The 16,902-nt window shown below is 45.7% G+C and overlaps 1 pseudogene across 1 annotated transcript in view; it reads right to left on the bottom strand.

Moving 5' to 3' along the window:
* LOC124034203 overlaps positions 1-16,902 on the bottom strand; it is a 38,808-nt pseudogene that overhangs the window by 8,826 nt on the left and 13,080 nt on the right. The window contains exons 2-21 of the transcript XR_006838537.1: positions 11,208-11,415; positions 8,125-8,393; positions 7,770-7,931; positions 7,418-7,531; positions 6,917-7,090; positions 6,471-6,668; positions 5,961-6,161; positions 5,164-5,316; positions 4,557-4,679; positions 4,036-4,173; positions 3,784-3,948; positions 3,120-3,299; positions 2,556-2,719; positions 2,142-2,267; positions 1,824-1,966; positions 1,407-1,641; positions 1,191-1,313; positions 971-1,116; positions 635-818; positions 282-474 (exon numbers count right to left, since the gene is read on the bottom strand). The product of XR_006838537.1 is annotated as a clathrin heavy chain 1-like (transcript). The remainder of the gene's footprint in view (positions 1-281; positions 475-634; positions 819-970; positions 1,117-1,190; positions 1,314-1,406; positions 1,642-1,823; positions 1,967-2,141; positions 2,268-2,555; positions 2,720-3,119; positions 3,300-3,783; positions 3,949-4,035; positions 4,174-4,556; positions 4,680-5,163; positions 5,317-5,960; positions 6,162-6,470; positions 6,669-6,916; positions 7,091-7,417; positions 7,532-7,769; positions 7,932-8,124; positions 8,394-11,207; positions 11,416-16,902) is intronic.

A 16,902-nucleotide genomic window follows, 5' to 3' on the forward strand; every position in this document is an offset into this window, starting at 1 on the left:
TTGGAATTACCCCCGCCACTGCCTTGTTGGAATTACCCCGCCACTGCCTTGTTGGAATTACCCCGCCACTGCCTTGTTGGAATTACCCCCGCCACTGCCTTGTTGGAATTACCCCCGCCACTGCCTTGTTGGAATTACCCCCGCCACTGCCTTGTTGGAATTACCCCCGCCACTGCCTTGTTGGAATTACCCCCGCCACTGCCTTGTTGGAATTACCCCCGCCACTGCCTCAGTTTCCTTGCTTTTCCATGTTCCTCACACAGTGTGATGTTTTGTCTTACTGTTCTTGCTGGCAGCGCTGACCACCTCCATGTAGGCTGACGGGTCGTCGGCTTTGATGTAGGAATCGATGGCCTCTTTAACCAGGTCTCTCTGGAGCTGGGCTCTGGCCAGTTGACTCCATACCGCGGCCTCATTACAACGCTCTGCAAACTCATAGGCTCTGTCCAGGTTACTGATTTGCTCGATCAGGACCTAGAGAGACAGTTGGTCAGTATAAATAAAGACGTCCAATGATACAAATATTTGTAAGGTGCAGAAAGAAAAGTCAAGAAAAGCATTGTTGGTGCATTGAAACAAAACAGGGTACAATGATTAGCTAAATATTTTGCATTATCTTCAGACTCTTGTTAACCTGAATGGCGGAGGTGTTGACGTCAAACTTCTTGAAGATGGCAAAGGCCTCCTCGAAGAGCTCGTTGCTGATGGCGATGTTAGCGATGTCGGGGGCGTCGTAGTTGTCCAGGCGGTTGACGTACTCCATCACACGTGTCCGGTCTGCCTTGATGGCCGTCAGGATCAACAGGTTCTGGAGGTTTCTGAGGGAGAAACAGAGAAGACACACAGAGGCTAGATAAGACTTCCAACTACAGGTATTCGTAGAACATTGGAAATATTTGAGTCTTTTCAACCTCCGTATTTAAATGCGAGGCCAAGTAAAGTGTTTGTGTGTGTGCGCGTGGTGACTGACCGGTGCTCGCTGAAGACTGAGTTGTCCAGTACAATCTTCTCCAGTAGTTCAATGAGCTCATTGGGCAGGTCAGCTGTCATGAAGGCCTTGACCGTCACAGACACCTCCTCTGGGTCCTGGGTCTCTGACAGAGCGGTCTGCACCACCTGGGAAACACAATGAAACACAGGTCAGAACACAGGGAGATAACAACAGTGTTATCAGAGGGTATTGTACTTACCTGGTCTATGAGTTGGCGTCTATAAGGGTTATTCTCCTCAAGAACGTTGGCCCATAGTTCTGGGTCTTTCCGTCGGACCAGGTAGCGAGCCTCACTCTTGAACAGGGAGTTCTCATTGCACACCTACAGCAGAGCACAATGAAACCAAACCAATCAATGCATTAGTCATCTCCTGTGGGTGTGTGCGGTGTGGTGTGTGTGTGTGTGTGTTCAGACCTTGATAAGGTCCAGGTCACACTGGCCCCTCTCATAGGCGACACAGGCGAGGTGGGGGTCTCTCTTCTCACAATACTTCCCCACTACAGCGCTGTCGTAGAAGGTGTTCTCCTTCAGGAAGCGCTCCGGGGTGTTGTTACTGTCAATGTAGATCTTAGCCAAGGCATTGTGGGTAGCCGGCTCTTCACAGCCCTCGTGGATACGAGACTCAAGCCACGACAACAACAGCTTCAGTCTGGAACACACACAAAATCTCCTTTTGAGAAACCCTCGTGAAACATTTTGTCTGGGATCTTTGAGGCATTACCTCACCAGGGGGGAAAGGACAGGCCTGAAAGTTCTGACAAAGTGTTCTCCCCATTTGAAGAACAGGAGCCGACAATGTTGGGAGACCACATGCGTAAGTGATGTCTGTACCTGTTCCTCTTCTCCACCTCTGCCACCAGCTCATCAGTGGAGAACTGCCCTCTCACCACCATGATCAGGTTCTTAATGACGTCTTCAGCACAGTCTACATCCAACAGACCTCCTATCACCACAGGCAGACGGCTGGGGTTCACCTACAGTACGCACATGTCAAGGCCAGGCAATAGCAGGCAATGGCAATTACAGCAACAAAATAAAATAAGTGCTATTTATTGGTAAAACCAACAATAAAGGTATCTTGACATCTCTCTTCCTTCCCTGCAGTGCTGTGTTCCCCACTGGGCCTCCTGCCAGGCGGATGGCTCTTACCTTCTGAACGTAAATCTCTATATACTTCTGCAGAGTGTTGCGGTAGAGATAGAGCACCAGGTCATGGACAAAGTCAAAGCGGTCACACACTATGATCAACGGCAGCTGGTCTGTCAATTTAGCCTCCTGATGGGGGAGAGAGAGAGGCAACACAGAACATCAATAGTTACATTATATTACCAAAAGGAAGCCAATATCCCATGAAACGACTGTGAAAGGTGAGAATTCAGTCTGGTTCGTGTCATTTCCGATCTTACATGTAACTGAAAGCTAGTGAACCTGGTTTGTAGTCTTCTAGGCTAAACATTTTAATTTTATTTTTTAAACATTTTAGTCATTTAGTAGGCACTCTTATCCAGAGCGACTTATAAATAAACATTCACCTAACCAACACTGCTGGGGTAGCCCCCGTACCTTGAGGAAGTTCTTGACCCTGTCCGGGTCGTAACAGTTGCTCTCTCTACAGATGCGCTCCACTTCCTTGATCTGCCCTGTCTTACAGGCCGCCTGGATGTATTTAAAATGGACGTCAGGGTCCTGGCTGAAGTTCACTATGGAGCCCAGGAAGTAGAACAGACCTGGGAGAGAAAAAAAAACAGTTTCACAATTGAATAAGTTTCCTAGTTTCCCTGTGAAAACATATGGTAGACTAGGCTCTAGCATCCTAGGCTCTAGCATCCTAGGCTCTAGCATCCTAGGCTCTAGCATCCTAGGCTCTAGCATCCTAGGCTCTAGCATCCTAGGCTCTAGCATCCTAGGCTCTAGCATCCTAGGCTCTAGCATCCTAGGCTCTAGCATCCTAGGCTCTAGCATCCTAGGCTCTAGCATCCTAGGCTCTAGCATCCTAGGCTCTAGCATCCTAGGCTCTAGCATCCTAGGCTGTGCATGTGTGCCAGGGTCTGTGGCTCTAATAGCTGGACCACATAGACCCCAAGCCGACACGTTTTTAAACATAAGAGAAGCAAGACCCAGGCGTACCCTCGTAGCTCTTGAAGGACTCAAAGAGCTCCACCAGGGTGTTTGTTCCCAGCTGCTCGTGGTATTTAGATGCCACCTGGACACACAGCTGAAGGTTCTGTCTGATGTTGGCTGATAACATGGCCCGAAGACACTCTACGAGTCCTCTACTGACAGGGCGCCAAAGTAGTTCACCAGCCACTACAAGGAGAGAGGAGAGGGTTAACACAAAACACATTTTATTTGTCACATGCGCCAAATACAACAGGTGAAATGTTGCAGCGAACATTAGAGTGAAATGCTTACTTATAAGCCCTTAACTTCTTAAAGCATTGTTGGTTTAGAAGAAAATAGACAAGTAGAAAATAAAAGTAACAAATAATTCAACAGCAGCAGTAAAATAAAAAGCGAGGCTATATACAGGGGGTACCAGTACAGAGTCAATGTGGAGGGGCACCGGTTAGTTGAGGTAATATGGACATGTAGGTAGAGTTAGTGACTATGCATAGATTATAAACAGAGAGTAGCAGCAGCGTAAAAGAGGGGCCTGGGTAGCCATTTGATTAGCTGTTCAGGAGTCTTATGGCTTGGGGGTAGAAGCTGGTAGAAGTTGGGTATAAGACACAAGAGAGAGAAGAGAACATGAGAGGTTACATTTGAAGCCACCCCACATACACCTACGTACCTCAGGGTTGAGCAGGTGTGTGTGTACGACAGCCCGTTTGATGTCGAACAGGTCAGTGTAGTGCTCTAGAGCCCTCTGTTGCAGTCCAGCCTTCTCACACAGCTGGGCGATGTGGGCACGGTCATAGTGACTAAACATCTGGTTGCCAAGGATCGCGTCAGCTACCTGGATATACACAGAACCACCAATTACAACACATACTGCACCAACAGAAACACAACAAAACATTATGAAAGGTGTGTGTGTTTGTACCTGGGGGGCGTGGATGAGGTTCATCTCCAGTAGACGTGTCTGTAGGTGTCCCTCGGCTGGCTGATTGTTCTTCAGGGCGTCCAATAGGAAGGAGGTACACTGCTGGATCAGACTTCCCTCCATGAACACATCCACTATCTACACCAATCACGAGGGAGAGAGCGGGGACATTAGCAGCCAATAACAGTAGAGAAAGAGGTAATCAAGAGTCACAGGGACATAATCCTGCTGGATAAGGAAGTGCATTGCTGGATTAGATAGGATGAAGTTACCTCTAAACTGCTGATTCTAGGGGTATGTCCCAAATTCGCACCATATTCCCTATACAGTGCACTACTTTTGGCCAGGGCCTATAGGTCTATGTTTGTGGGCAACTTTTAGCCAGAGCCAGTTATGACAAGAGGAGGAGGGGAAAGTTGATATACCCTTAAAAAGGAGGAATAACAGACAGGGGAGGCCCCTCACTGGGCAGTGTGTGTGTTTACGCAGGCCTGTGTGTCTGTGCTATGTGCGTGTGTTACCTGGTTGATGTTGGCCAGGGGCTCCTCATCTGCCACCAGCATCTGAGAGAACTGTAGACCCTGTTCTGGACTGACCCGCATCACATTCCTCAACAGAAACACCCAGTCTGGAGAGTAGCCCACCTAGGAGAGGAAAGAGAGGGAGAGAGAGGGAGAAAAGAGGGGGAGAGAAAAAAGAGGGAGGAAAGAGGGGGAGAGAAAGAGGGGGAGAGAAAGAGAACAGAGGGGGAGAAAAAAAAAGAGGGAGGAAAGAGGGGAGAGAAAGAGAACAGAGGGGGAGAGAAAAAAGAGGAAGGGAAAGAGCAGGGAGAGATAAAGGTGAAGGGAGAGCATAATGCTGTCATCTGACAAGACAAAATGGGCAAGCTGACATTTTAGAACTAGGTACTTCAGGTCAATCAAATGTACTACTAAAACAGTGTTGTCTTGTTAAATCATGATCATGGCAGAATGCTATGAGATACTATGAGAGTTGTGTCTCCCAAATAGCATCCTATTACCTTCATAGAGCATCACTAGTCATATGGGTAGTGCTTTATATAGGGAATAGGGTACTATTTGCAACACATCCAAAGGGAGGTCCATCCATTCTCAGAGTGAAGTGTACCTTTTTGGCGTAGAGCACTATCTTCTGGAACTGTCCGGTCTCAGCAAAGCACTGGATCACCTTGCTGGGTACGTTGGCTCTGAGGTAGACACTGAGGGCTAGTGTAGGATCTACTGCCTTAACCAGGTCACCAAGCTCCTCACAACACTCCAGCTACACACACGCAACACATCAACTTTAGCTATACTGGAATTTCAGGGTAAATATACAAGCACAAAGGGAATCGATTGACAGACTATGGAGGGGGGACCTCTGTGTTTAGTTTTACCCCTTTTTCCTCCCCAATTTCATGGTATCCAATTGCTAGTTACAGTCTTGTCTCATCGCTGCAACTCCCGTACTGGCTTGGGAGAGGCGTAGGTTGAGAGCCGCGCGTCCTCAGAAACACAACCCAACCAAGCCGCACTGCTTGTTGACACAATGCCCACTTAACCCAGAAGCCAGCCGCACCAATGTGTCGGAGGAAACACCATACGCATTGCGCCCGGCCCGCCACAGGAGCCGCTAGTGCGCGATGGGACAAGAACATCCCTGCCGGCCAAACTCTCCCCTAACCCGGATGACGCTGGGCAAATTGTACGCCGCCCTATGGGTCTCCCGGTTGCGCCTGGCTGCAACAGAGCCTGGGCTTGAACCAGAATCTCTAGCAGCACAGCTAGCACTGCGATGCAATGCCTTAAACCACTCCGCCACAGGAGGCCCGTGGGGACTTCTGTTTACATACACAGTCTTAGTCTTGATGTGTGTGTGTGTGAGCACAGTAACAAGGCTGCCTAATCCACTCCAGTCAGTCCTACCTTGTCCTCTTTCAGCCACTTCTCCAGCAGCTGCTTGCGTCCTTGCTGTAGCACGGGCCTGCACAGCTCCAGAGACTCAAACTTGTTGAGCTGGCCCTGGTCCAGCAGGATGCCAAAGTACTGCAGCAGAGGAGAGGCCTGGCCCGGCTGGGCTGGCACGCTCTGGAACTTACGGATGGTCTCCGCTGTGCGCAGGATACCCTGGAGGAGAGGAAGAGGATAAGATACAGTAATTAAATGTTATTGTTGCTAAGTGTATAGCAAGGCTAAGGAGGATCCAGAAAGAGACTGTATTTTCCCCTCCTAGTGTTACAAAATTCCAGTAACCTTCCCCAAATTCTCAGGTTTTCCAGAAATTCTGGTTGGGGGGTTCTGTATTCCCTACTGATTCTAGGAATCTTCCAACCAGGTTTTGGGGAAATATTGAGAAAGTTACCGTAATGTTGCAACCCTCCTTCAGCCCAAACCAACCCAACAGATCATCTCCCCTAGTCCTGGCGTCTGACCTACCTTGGGTGTGGATGCAGCCACCTTGGCAGCCTCGGAGTAGGAGCCCTGGGCGAACAGTGTGTTGAACTTCCTGGCAAACAGCTCCTCAGCCCCGGCCAGGTTAGAACGCACAGCCATCCTCAGGCCCAGGTCTGGGTTCTGCAGCACGTTGGTGGCATAGTTCACTATGTTTTCCTCCTCCACACACACTGACAACACCTGAGGGGGATGCCGAACATTTAGGATCAAATACATCAATGGATTAATAACACATTTTTAGTGATGATTTTCAATAAAACATAAGAAAGAACATGACACAAAATCAAATTTAAAAAAATATATAAATAAGTTTTATTTTGGCTGGATAATGTGTATATGTGCACATGCTTTCCCTGGTATCCACCCATAACAAAGTGACCCTGTTGTAAACATCCGTATTGTAATTCTAATGAGTCTGACATTCTTACCTGTCCCTTCTTGTTAACCCCGATGATGCCAGAGGTGAGTTCGTGGGGGGCGGTGACGAAGATGGTCTCGGCACTGATGCGGTTCATATAGATACACACTCCTGACTCCAGGTCGTACAGGTGGATGTAGCCATACTTCGTGATCAGGTAGATCACACCGTGCTTGGTGCCAATCTGAGGACAGAGAAACCGGGGACACAGAGATTATACCCTCTGTATGGGCCAAAGAAAGGTCTTATCAGCATTGTTGAGCGGCAGTTAAGTGTTTTAATACTTAAAGAATCCTAAACATATGTGTGTGCAGGTTACTGCTAAGTAAATAAGTGTTGCCAAGAGAAGGGTCAACTCAAAACAGAAAACAAACCACTTCAGTTGTACTGGTTAAATATGCATTAAGAAAACCTCCCAGCCGATCCAGTCTGGCTCGACTGATATGCATTCATTCATTGAGAGAGGCACCCCGAGTGGGTCCTTCCCTGGTGGGTCTTTAGGGGTCCTTACCTGCATGGCGACGGGGAAGTCTGTCTGAGCCTCAGGTGGGAAGAACACGTCAACAGCCTTCTTAGTAAACGGCTGGTTCCCTGTAGCCGGCTGACCCACCTCTATGATGTGCAGCTGGAACACAACATGACCACACAGGTCAACATAGTGACCGCATACTAACCACACATACTGACCGTATGCACTGACCGCATGCATTAAGTATTCATCATCATTCGACTGCAGAAGAGTCAACACAAGCTTCCTCCAGTTTCTCCAGTCACAAGTAATGCTTACAGAGGGTCTCCTGGTTTGTTATGGAATCATTACTAGGTTCACCATGACTGTATACCCCCCAGTGTCCGGTTCTCACCTTGCCCCCAGCCTGGCTGCGCACAGCGAAGCAGAACAGAGTGGAGGCTTTGGTGTTGCCCTCCACCTTAAACTCTCCGAAGGCTGCAGCATGTCCCTCGATGGGCTGGGACACCTTCCTGTCCACAGAGTACAGCTGCATGGCCCCCACCACACGGTTTTGCTGCAGGATAGAAAAAAGAGGGGATGTCATCACTATCTGAACATGCTAGAAAAGAACCGAAGTACGGTGATGTCTGATGTGTGCACACACTGAAGTATGGGTTTGTATGTGAGACAATAGAAGACGGATCACAAGGTGTGTGTGTGTGTGTGTGTGTGTGTGTGTGTGTGTGTGTGTGTGTGTGTGTGTGTACCTGTGCCGAGATCCCTATAAGGAGGAGCCACTTCTGCTGTTCGTCTGTTCTGTAGTTTATGATCTGGCATCCGGCCAGACTAGCGTGCCGATCAAACACTTTGATGGGCTGCGAGTCCCCCTCCATGCTCCAATGGTAGACGGCCGCTTCAGTCACCAAGGCGACGGTGTTGACAGAGATCCACTTCCAGAACATGACTTCCTCGGTCATGGTGTGAGCCTTCATCTTACTCTTCATCTCAATGTTGAAGATCTGCAGGCACTTAGCAGCTGAGAGCCGAGGGAGGGCGAGAGAGGCGAAACAGTGAGACACAACACTTTGTTTTGCCCTGAACCTGAATGAAGCTAATGCTAAACTGTAGCTAGTGAACTCACATCATTTGGGTTGCTAGCTGACTATCCAGGATCATGGACCTCTATGTATTGATGAGATTTGTACTTTGCACAAATCTGTAGCGTGTGTAAACTATCCCTTTAAGTTCCCAGCAAACTGGATTTCTAGAAGTCAAAAGTGCTCAATTTCCCTGTTCAGTGAGAGCGTCGAGGCAGTGGGGATAAAGAGGAGGGAGGTAGATAGATAACACGCTCAATAGACCTAATAGATAGTATCTAGAAGACAGATCCACCAGGACAACTTTGCAACTCTTCCCCTGGTTGTTGCTGTAAAGGAGAATGTGTTCTCAATCTCCTAGGTTGTGAAAAAAAGGTTACTTTTTTTATTTTTTAAGACATTTGTCACACATTCCAGGCCCAAGTATTCTTAACCAGGGCATAGCCATTTAGACTATTTTGAAGAAAAAGTGAGAAAGAGCTTCTAGAATCAGTGTCGCTGCCTACTACTGAACTGTTCTAGTCTCTGGCATGCGGAGAATAATGAGTGTGGAAATCAATCTCCATACTTTACTAACCTCCCATATCACAACCAGTTTTTTAAAAATGGAACTAAGCCTAAGGGACAGCATAGTAGTGACAGCATGTCCTGTAGTTTTAAGTTTGCACAATGAAGTGAGTGAGGAACGGAACTGGTTTCACAGAGACCATAAGATGTAGGTGAAAAGGTACAACATACCTGGTACACTGTAGAGTGAGATCTAGGGCTGGAGACCAAAACCTCTTACACACACTAGGGCTGGGCGATATGGTTTTAATGGGCTTTTCCCATTCTAATTGTTTCAGCCAAAAATAATGGATAAAACTGACAGTAAGGTAGTCCTATTTGTAGAATATTGCATAAGAATCAAAATCCTCTTTATAGCCCCCAACTCTGGTACTCGACCCATTGTTTTCCATTTGCATAGTTATTTGTTCAATTCCAGCATTGTAATCAATTTCTTAATTTCCTGCACTCATTTGCTATCACTTACACACCATGTCACGTTGCCATTGTCTTAGTATATCGCTATTCCCAACAACAAAACATCCTTGACAGAACAATCCTTCTCCTCTGACTGCATTTTCGGCTTCAATTGCAGTTCTTAATTTCACCACTAGGGGTAGTCAGACGATTGTTGTCGACATGTGCTTGTAAGTTAGCTAGCAGTTCTCTTCTCAGCTGTTAGCAGTTTCTCACTGGCGATAAAAACAGATGATTGCCATCATTTTTTTGAGTTATTACTGAATTATTTAACGTAACAAATCAAATCCAAACCAGTCCGTGAATGAATACCGTTGTATTGTGTTTTATGGTTTACCGCCCAGCCCTAAAACACACACACACACACACACACACACACACACACACACACACACACACACACACACACACACACACACACACACACACACCTTCCAGGGTGTATGATATCTGATGATGGATACCACACACAGTCTACCAGCATACAACAGGTCATGCTAACATGTGTATGGTTCTCATAAAAGTATGTGAGGGTGTGTGTGTGTGTCTTGGAGGGGGGGGGGGGTGTTTTGGGGAAACTCTGAAACTGAAAAGTTCTAAATCTTGAGAGGTCACAGTCAGGGGGTGTGGGGGGTTAGCATGTGGGAAAGTTACAATGTGTGGATTCAAATGTACAGAATCAAATGCTCCTCTGTCCACAAAACAGTCTCATTGATCCGGTTACTTGTCAGAAGTAACCAGAATACATGAGTTCAGTGGGTTAAGAAGGTGGTGAAGCTTTTATGAGAAGGGACATGATGACCAAAGACACCATGGATAGACGGACGGACAGGCAGACAGAGACAGGAACTCACCGTCTGAGAGGTGACAAGACAGAAAGCAAGGGAAAGAAAGCCATGAGTCAGTCCGAGAAAAAGAGGAAGAGAGAGATGAAGTAGGAGAGATAGGCAGACTTCACGGCGAGAGAGGGAGGAGAGAGAGAGAGAGAAAGAGAGAGAAACACTCACCCTCTGATAGATGACAGAAAGCAAGGGGAAGAAAGCAAAGAGTCAGTCAAAGAAAAAACAAGGGGGAGAGAGAGAGAGAGAGAGAGGTAGAGAGTTGTGCAAAGCCTGAAGAGAAAGCATCAGAAGTAAGGCAAACCGATAGACATGAAGGCTAAAGCACTTGGGGCTCTAAGGGCTAGAAGCAGTGGTGGAAAATCAACTTACATGACCAATTTAGTACACTTCAGGCAATATGTCTGAGTGCACTGACTCCTGGTACTTATAGCACAGGAGGAAATAGTGCATTATAACAGATACACCCAACACTTCTTTTGACAGCTATGTTAACGCTGGAGTTACATAAACAGCAATCCTGTGTGAATAGTACGCACGGTAAAGCAGACACGCATCTACTGTTCTTAACTTTTCAGGAACAAATGAAGAAATAGGCTGCTCATATTGCGGTGTACTGTATTAAGGCTGAAATTACCATAGCAGCAGCATTGGATTCACAAGAAACTACTTAGTGAGTGCATTGTAACAGAGCGTTTTGGTTGTTGTTATTACACTGGTCGAATAAGGAGCCCAGGGAGGGTCGGTCAGGGAGCGGGGTCATAATGTGACTCCCAAATGGCACCCCATTCCCTACATAGTGCCCTATGGGCCCTGGTCATAAGTTGTGTGTTACCTGGGCGAATTGGGTGCCACTTGGGAGGCAAGAGTAAGGTCGTGGTGGTACCCTACCTTTGAGGGCGATGACCTTGCTGGCAGGGTTCATGATGGCACTGTCAGCAGAGATAGGACGTCTGCTGGGGTTATTGGGGTCAACCATGTCTATGATCACCACCTGGTTCTGCTCGCCCACCTTCTCCCGGATGCAGATGAACTTGTCAGACTCCATGGTCAGGTAGCTGAAACCAATGTTAGCCGGGTTCACCCCCAGGTTCTGCAGCTGAAACACACCGCAACACACACAGCTTTTCAATGGATTGGGTATATTTTGACCTCTTTTGGAATAGTTGAAATGTGTGCCATTATTGCTAACATCAAATCAAATGTTACTGGTCACATACACATGGTCAGCAGATGTTAATGCGAGTGTAGCGAAATGCTTGTGCACCCATGCATCAATCTAAGTAACATAATACAATCATCTCTTATCTAAATCCGTAATTTTAAGCTAGACATCTCTGCTGTGTTTCACGCCCTTCCGCATCTGCGGTGGAAGGTGGCCGAGCTACAACCGTGTCTCAGACCATGAGACATGCCGAAAACGGTTTGTCCTACACAACGGTGTTCTCCGTTTTGCTCTACGACCCCCACAAGCCCTACAGGACCCGCCTGAAGTCAGTAACGCTGAAGTGCCAACTTCTGTCTGTAGCACCCAAACAGTTTGGGCTACAAACTAATGACTAATGTGGAAAGGGCAGTATTCTCAGTCACTGGACTTAAATAGGGGTTAAATATGTGTCCCCAAAAATATATTTGCTGAACTTTCTTATCTCCTAGAATTAGGGCAGACACTTCAAAACCTTATGATGTCATTTCTAATTTTTTTTGTTGCCATTTATCAATGCGTTACTATGGGCTATAGTAATAAAGCACACAACCAATATTTTATCAAATACTTTTTACAATATTGTTTGAGATACCTAAAGGGGTCCTAAAATTCTAAAACAAATAGCCTAGCTAAATGATCCTTGGTAGACTTTTAGAGGTTAATGATGGCCTGCAGAAAAAACATGTGTTGGGCCAGTGGATCTTGTCAGGTTAGTAACTTTTCAGTGCATTTTTTGCATTCCAGTTCAACATTTACCTGCTCTGTCGCAGTTTACCATCGCAAACCATTGATGACAACACCCGTAAATGTCATATCATTTGAGCAAAATTATTGGCGGTTCATTCAAGCACCTTCAAGCCCACCCGCAAGTCACTTCTCCAGCAGTAGCCATCATTGTGTTGATGCCTTCACACAGCACATGCAAGCTGTCCCGAGCAAAAAGAAGCGGCCAGCAATCTACACGCTGATCTTATTTATTTTAGGGAAATTAAAAGTAAAACCTTCGATGGGAAATAATAGCAATGTGCCGGATACTGTCGATAGTCTGCAAAAAGAAAGCTAAAAAAAAGAAATACACCCATCATTCCTCTTGGCTAGCCTACTGTAGCCATGTCCATACCTCTTTTGCAACGTTTCTTATAAAGCGTCCTATTTTCAAATCTCAAAATGACATTCTTTAGGAACAAAAATTAATGCAATTAATACAATTCTAAAGAATTGAGTAGACTTGTATTGCTAAATTATACTGCACAGCTTTTTAATACGTGTAATAACTACATTTTATTATTATATTAATAGCTGAATATAGAGAAAAAGCATTCCACCCTTTAAGAAATACACCATGTCAGGGCCAGTAGAAATGCTGCTGTTATTTACTGTGCTTTGATTGACGAACAGCAAGCTTGACTAGTTCATAAAAGGTGTCGAACTGACTGAATGAAGTCGATCTCATATATCCTGGCCATTCATAAAATCATACAACGTAGTTATATGTCCATGGTATTGATCCGGACAAGACGTTTAGGTTGCCTATCAATCATTGTTTTTGAAACCAGCCAGTGAAAAATGTGCTCTGGCATCAGCTGCACAATGCGGATCCCAGCCTGTGGAATAAAAGTGGGGATTTTATTTCTCTAACAAAATCCAAAGGTCTCATGGACACATGCTCAAAACTCACACACTTGACCTAAAAAGGGGCGATCTGTAGTTGCTACATCCAGTTTTGGACTTATATGATTCTTGAAGAATATAACTTATAAATACCTCACGAGTTTAAGTTCAACTGACACACTCCATGAGAACCCAAAATATAAGCTTGTTTTTCTCCAATGTTTGTAAAAATTGTCAATGTAAACAAAACACTGTATAGCCTCATAAATCAATGTTGATATCATGGATGGTCAGTCCATCCATAGCTCGGTCTATTAATCTGAGAGTGGTTACATTTCTCCAGGCCCATTCCTTTAGCTTTTTATCAAAACAGAGGTCCATTTTGTTATGGTTTCATCTGTGGATTTGCCCTTTAATAAACAGCTGCATATGGTCAAGATATCAAAGTGTCACCACCAAAAAGGTAAACAATAGACCTATAGCAAATGCAGAACATGGCATTCATTTTTCAAATGTAAATAGCACTTTTCAGTAGTGCTCAAAGCATGCCATTCCATGAGCGTAGCATTTAATTTTCAACTCAAATCAATGAGCCCAATCCATCCTCCATCACCACAAATTCATCAACAACAGAGTAGGGCTGGCTAATAAGTCCTTAGTTTTGGTATTCTGCTCAGGTAAAATAATTTGGCTAATCTATAATTCCATATTTTCAAATCATATTCTTGAAGTTCAAGGGGTATAACATTTATTCGAATGACTGGAATTCTGAACTGTTTTTTAATGGAAATATCATTTAAATTGTGTTATTATATGTGGTAGAAAGCAGTGGTTTAGTTAGAAGAAGCCTACATAACCAACCTATAAAGTCACATTTAAAATCCATACATGGCCAGCTATGTAAACTTTAACATTGATTTATCCTACAATAGATTCTGTTCAACTTGCAACATACATGGTCTTCTTCTAATTGACTATTAAGGGAAAAGTAATCAAAAAAAGTAACTGAATGTAATCAGATTACATTAGTTTGGGTAACTAAAAAGTAGCATTATTGTTACAAATTTGGACAGGTAACTAGTAACTGTAACAGATAAAATTTAGAAAGTAACCTACCCAACCCTGTCAGTAGCCTACCAAATTGCATCAGTACGAGAGCTGTTCATTTGGCCCCCAAATTTTCATACTGGTAGGCTTTTTGCCGATTATCTGCAGATAAATTATGAAAACAGTCGATGAAGATGGTGAACCCTCTTCACTGCAGGAACAATAGTTAGACTAGTGGAGAGATAGCTGCACTCTGTTACAAAATATGATAAAAGAAAACTCTCCGAGTTGGGCATCTCCGGCGCGGCCCACGCTTGGATTGCGTCCTACCTGACAGGTCGCTCCTACCAGGTGGCGTGGCGAGAATCTGTCTCCTCACCACGCGCTCTCACCACTGGTGTCCCCCAGGGCTCTGTTCTAGGCCCTCTCCTATTCTCGCTATACATCAAGTCACTTGGCTCTGTCATAACCTCACATGGTCTCTCTATGTAAATGTAAATGTAAATGTAAATGTCTCTCCTATCATTGCTATGCAGACGACACACAATTAATCTTCTCCTTTCCCCCTTCTGATGACCAGGTGGTGAATCGCATCTCTGCATGTCTGGCAGACATATCAGTGTGGATGACGGATCACCACCTCAAGCTGAACTTCGGCAAGACGGAGCTGCTCTTCCTCCCGGGGAAGGACTGCCCGTTCCATGATCTCGCCATCACGGTTGACAACTCCATTGTGTCCTCCTCCCAGAGCGCTAAGAACCTTGGCGTGATCCTGGACAACACCCTGTCGTTCTCAACTAACATCAAGGCGGTGGCCCGTTCCTGTAGGTTCATGCTCTACAACATCCGCAGAGTACGACCCTGCCTCACACAGGAAGCGGCGCAGGTCCTAATCCAGGCACTTGTCATCTCCCGTCTGGATTACTGCAACTCGCTGTTGGCTGGGCTCCCTGCCTGTGCCATTAAACCCCTACAACTCATCCAGAACGCCGCAGCCCGTCTAGTGTTCAACCTTCCCAAGTTCTCTCACGTCACCCCGCTCCTCCGCTCTCTCCACTGGCTTCCAGTTGAAGCTCGCATCCGCTACAAGACCATGGTGCTTGCCTACGGAGCTGTGAGGGGAACGGCACCTCAGTACCTCCAGGCTCTGATCAGGCCCTACACCCAAATAAGGGCACTGCATTCATCCACCTCTGGCCTGCTCGCCTCCCTACCACTGAGGAAGTACAGTTCCCGCTCAGCCCAGTCAAAACTGTTCGCTGCTCTGGCTCCCCAATGGTGGAACAAACTCCCTCACGACGCCAGGACAGCGGAGTCAATCACCACCTTCCGGAGACACCTGAAACCCCACCTCTTTAAGGAATACTTAGGATAGGATAAAGTAATCCTTCTCACCCCCCCTTAAAATATTTAGATGCACTATTGTAAAGTGGCTGTTCCACTGGATGTCATAAGGTGAATGCACCAATTTGTAAGTCGCTCTGGATAAGAGCGTCTGCTAAATGACTTAAATGTAAATGTAAAACAGATTGACTTGTTTAAAAGCTAAATGATACTTACAGTACATGGTATTTTCAAAGATATTGATATCGGTCTACTGATTTAATTCAAAGTGCTGACAATGAAGTAGTCAACTGCTGCTTTCTGCATAGCAAAGCCAATGTTTAACACCTACTTCATTCTTCAATCATAGCTGTATTGTGGATAGCTGAGAAGGAAGCTTGAAGCCTGTGTAAGTCAGTAGAATTATTTTTCTTTAAAAAAAACTTTATTTAACCAGGTAGGCTAGTTGAGAACAAGTTCTCATTTACAACTGCGACCTGGCCAAGATAAAGCAAAGTAGTGCGACACAAACAGAGTTACACATGGAATAAACAAACATACAGTCAATAATACAATAGAAAAAGTCTATATACAGTGTGTGCAAATGAGATAGGATAAGGGAGGTAAGGCAATAAATAGGCCATAGTGGCAAAATAATTACAATATCAATTAAAAACACTGGAATGATAGGTGTGCAGAAGATGAGTGTGCAAGTAAAGATACTGGGGTGCAAAGGAGAAAAATAACAGTATGGGGATGAGGTAGTTGGATGGGCTATTTACAGATGGGCTATGTATAGGTGCAGTGATTTATGAGCTGCCCAGACAGCTGGTGCTTACATTTAGTGAGGGAGATATGAGTCTCTAGCTTCAGTGATTTTTGCAGTTCGTTCCAGTCATTAGCAGCAGAGAACTGGAAGGAAAGGTGAACAAATGAGGAATGGGTTTGGGGGTGACCAGTGAAATATACCTGCTGGAGCGTGTGCTACGGGTGGGTGCTGCGATGGTGACCAGTGAGCTGAGATAAGGGGGGGCTTTAGCTAACAAAGACATATAGATGACCTTAAGCCAGTGAGTTTGGCGACGAATATGAAGCGAGGGCCAGCCAACGAGAGCATACAGGTCGCAGTGGTGGGTAGTATATGGGCCTTGGTGACAAAACGGATGGCACTGTGATAGATGGCATCCAATTTGCTGAGTAGAATGTTGGAAGTTATTTTGTAAATGACCGCCGAAGTCAAGGATCGGTAGGATAGTCAGTTTTACGAGGGTATGTTTGGCAGCATGAGTGAAGGATGCTTTGTTGTGAAATAGGAAGCCGATTCTAGATTTGATTTCGGATTGGAGATGTTTAATATGAGTCTGGAAGGAGAGTTCACAATCTAACCAGACACCTAGG

Source organism: Oncorhynchus gorbuscha, linkage group LG04 (assembly GCF_021184085.1).
Source record: "Oncorhynchus gorbuscha isolate QuinsamMale2020 ecotype Even-year linkage group LG04, OgorEven_v1.0, whole genome shotgun sequence".
NCBI classification, from domain to species: domain Eukaryota; kingdom Metazoa; phylum Chordata; class Actinopteri; order Salmoniformes; family Salmonidae; genus Oncorhynchus; species Oncorhynchus gorbuscha.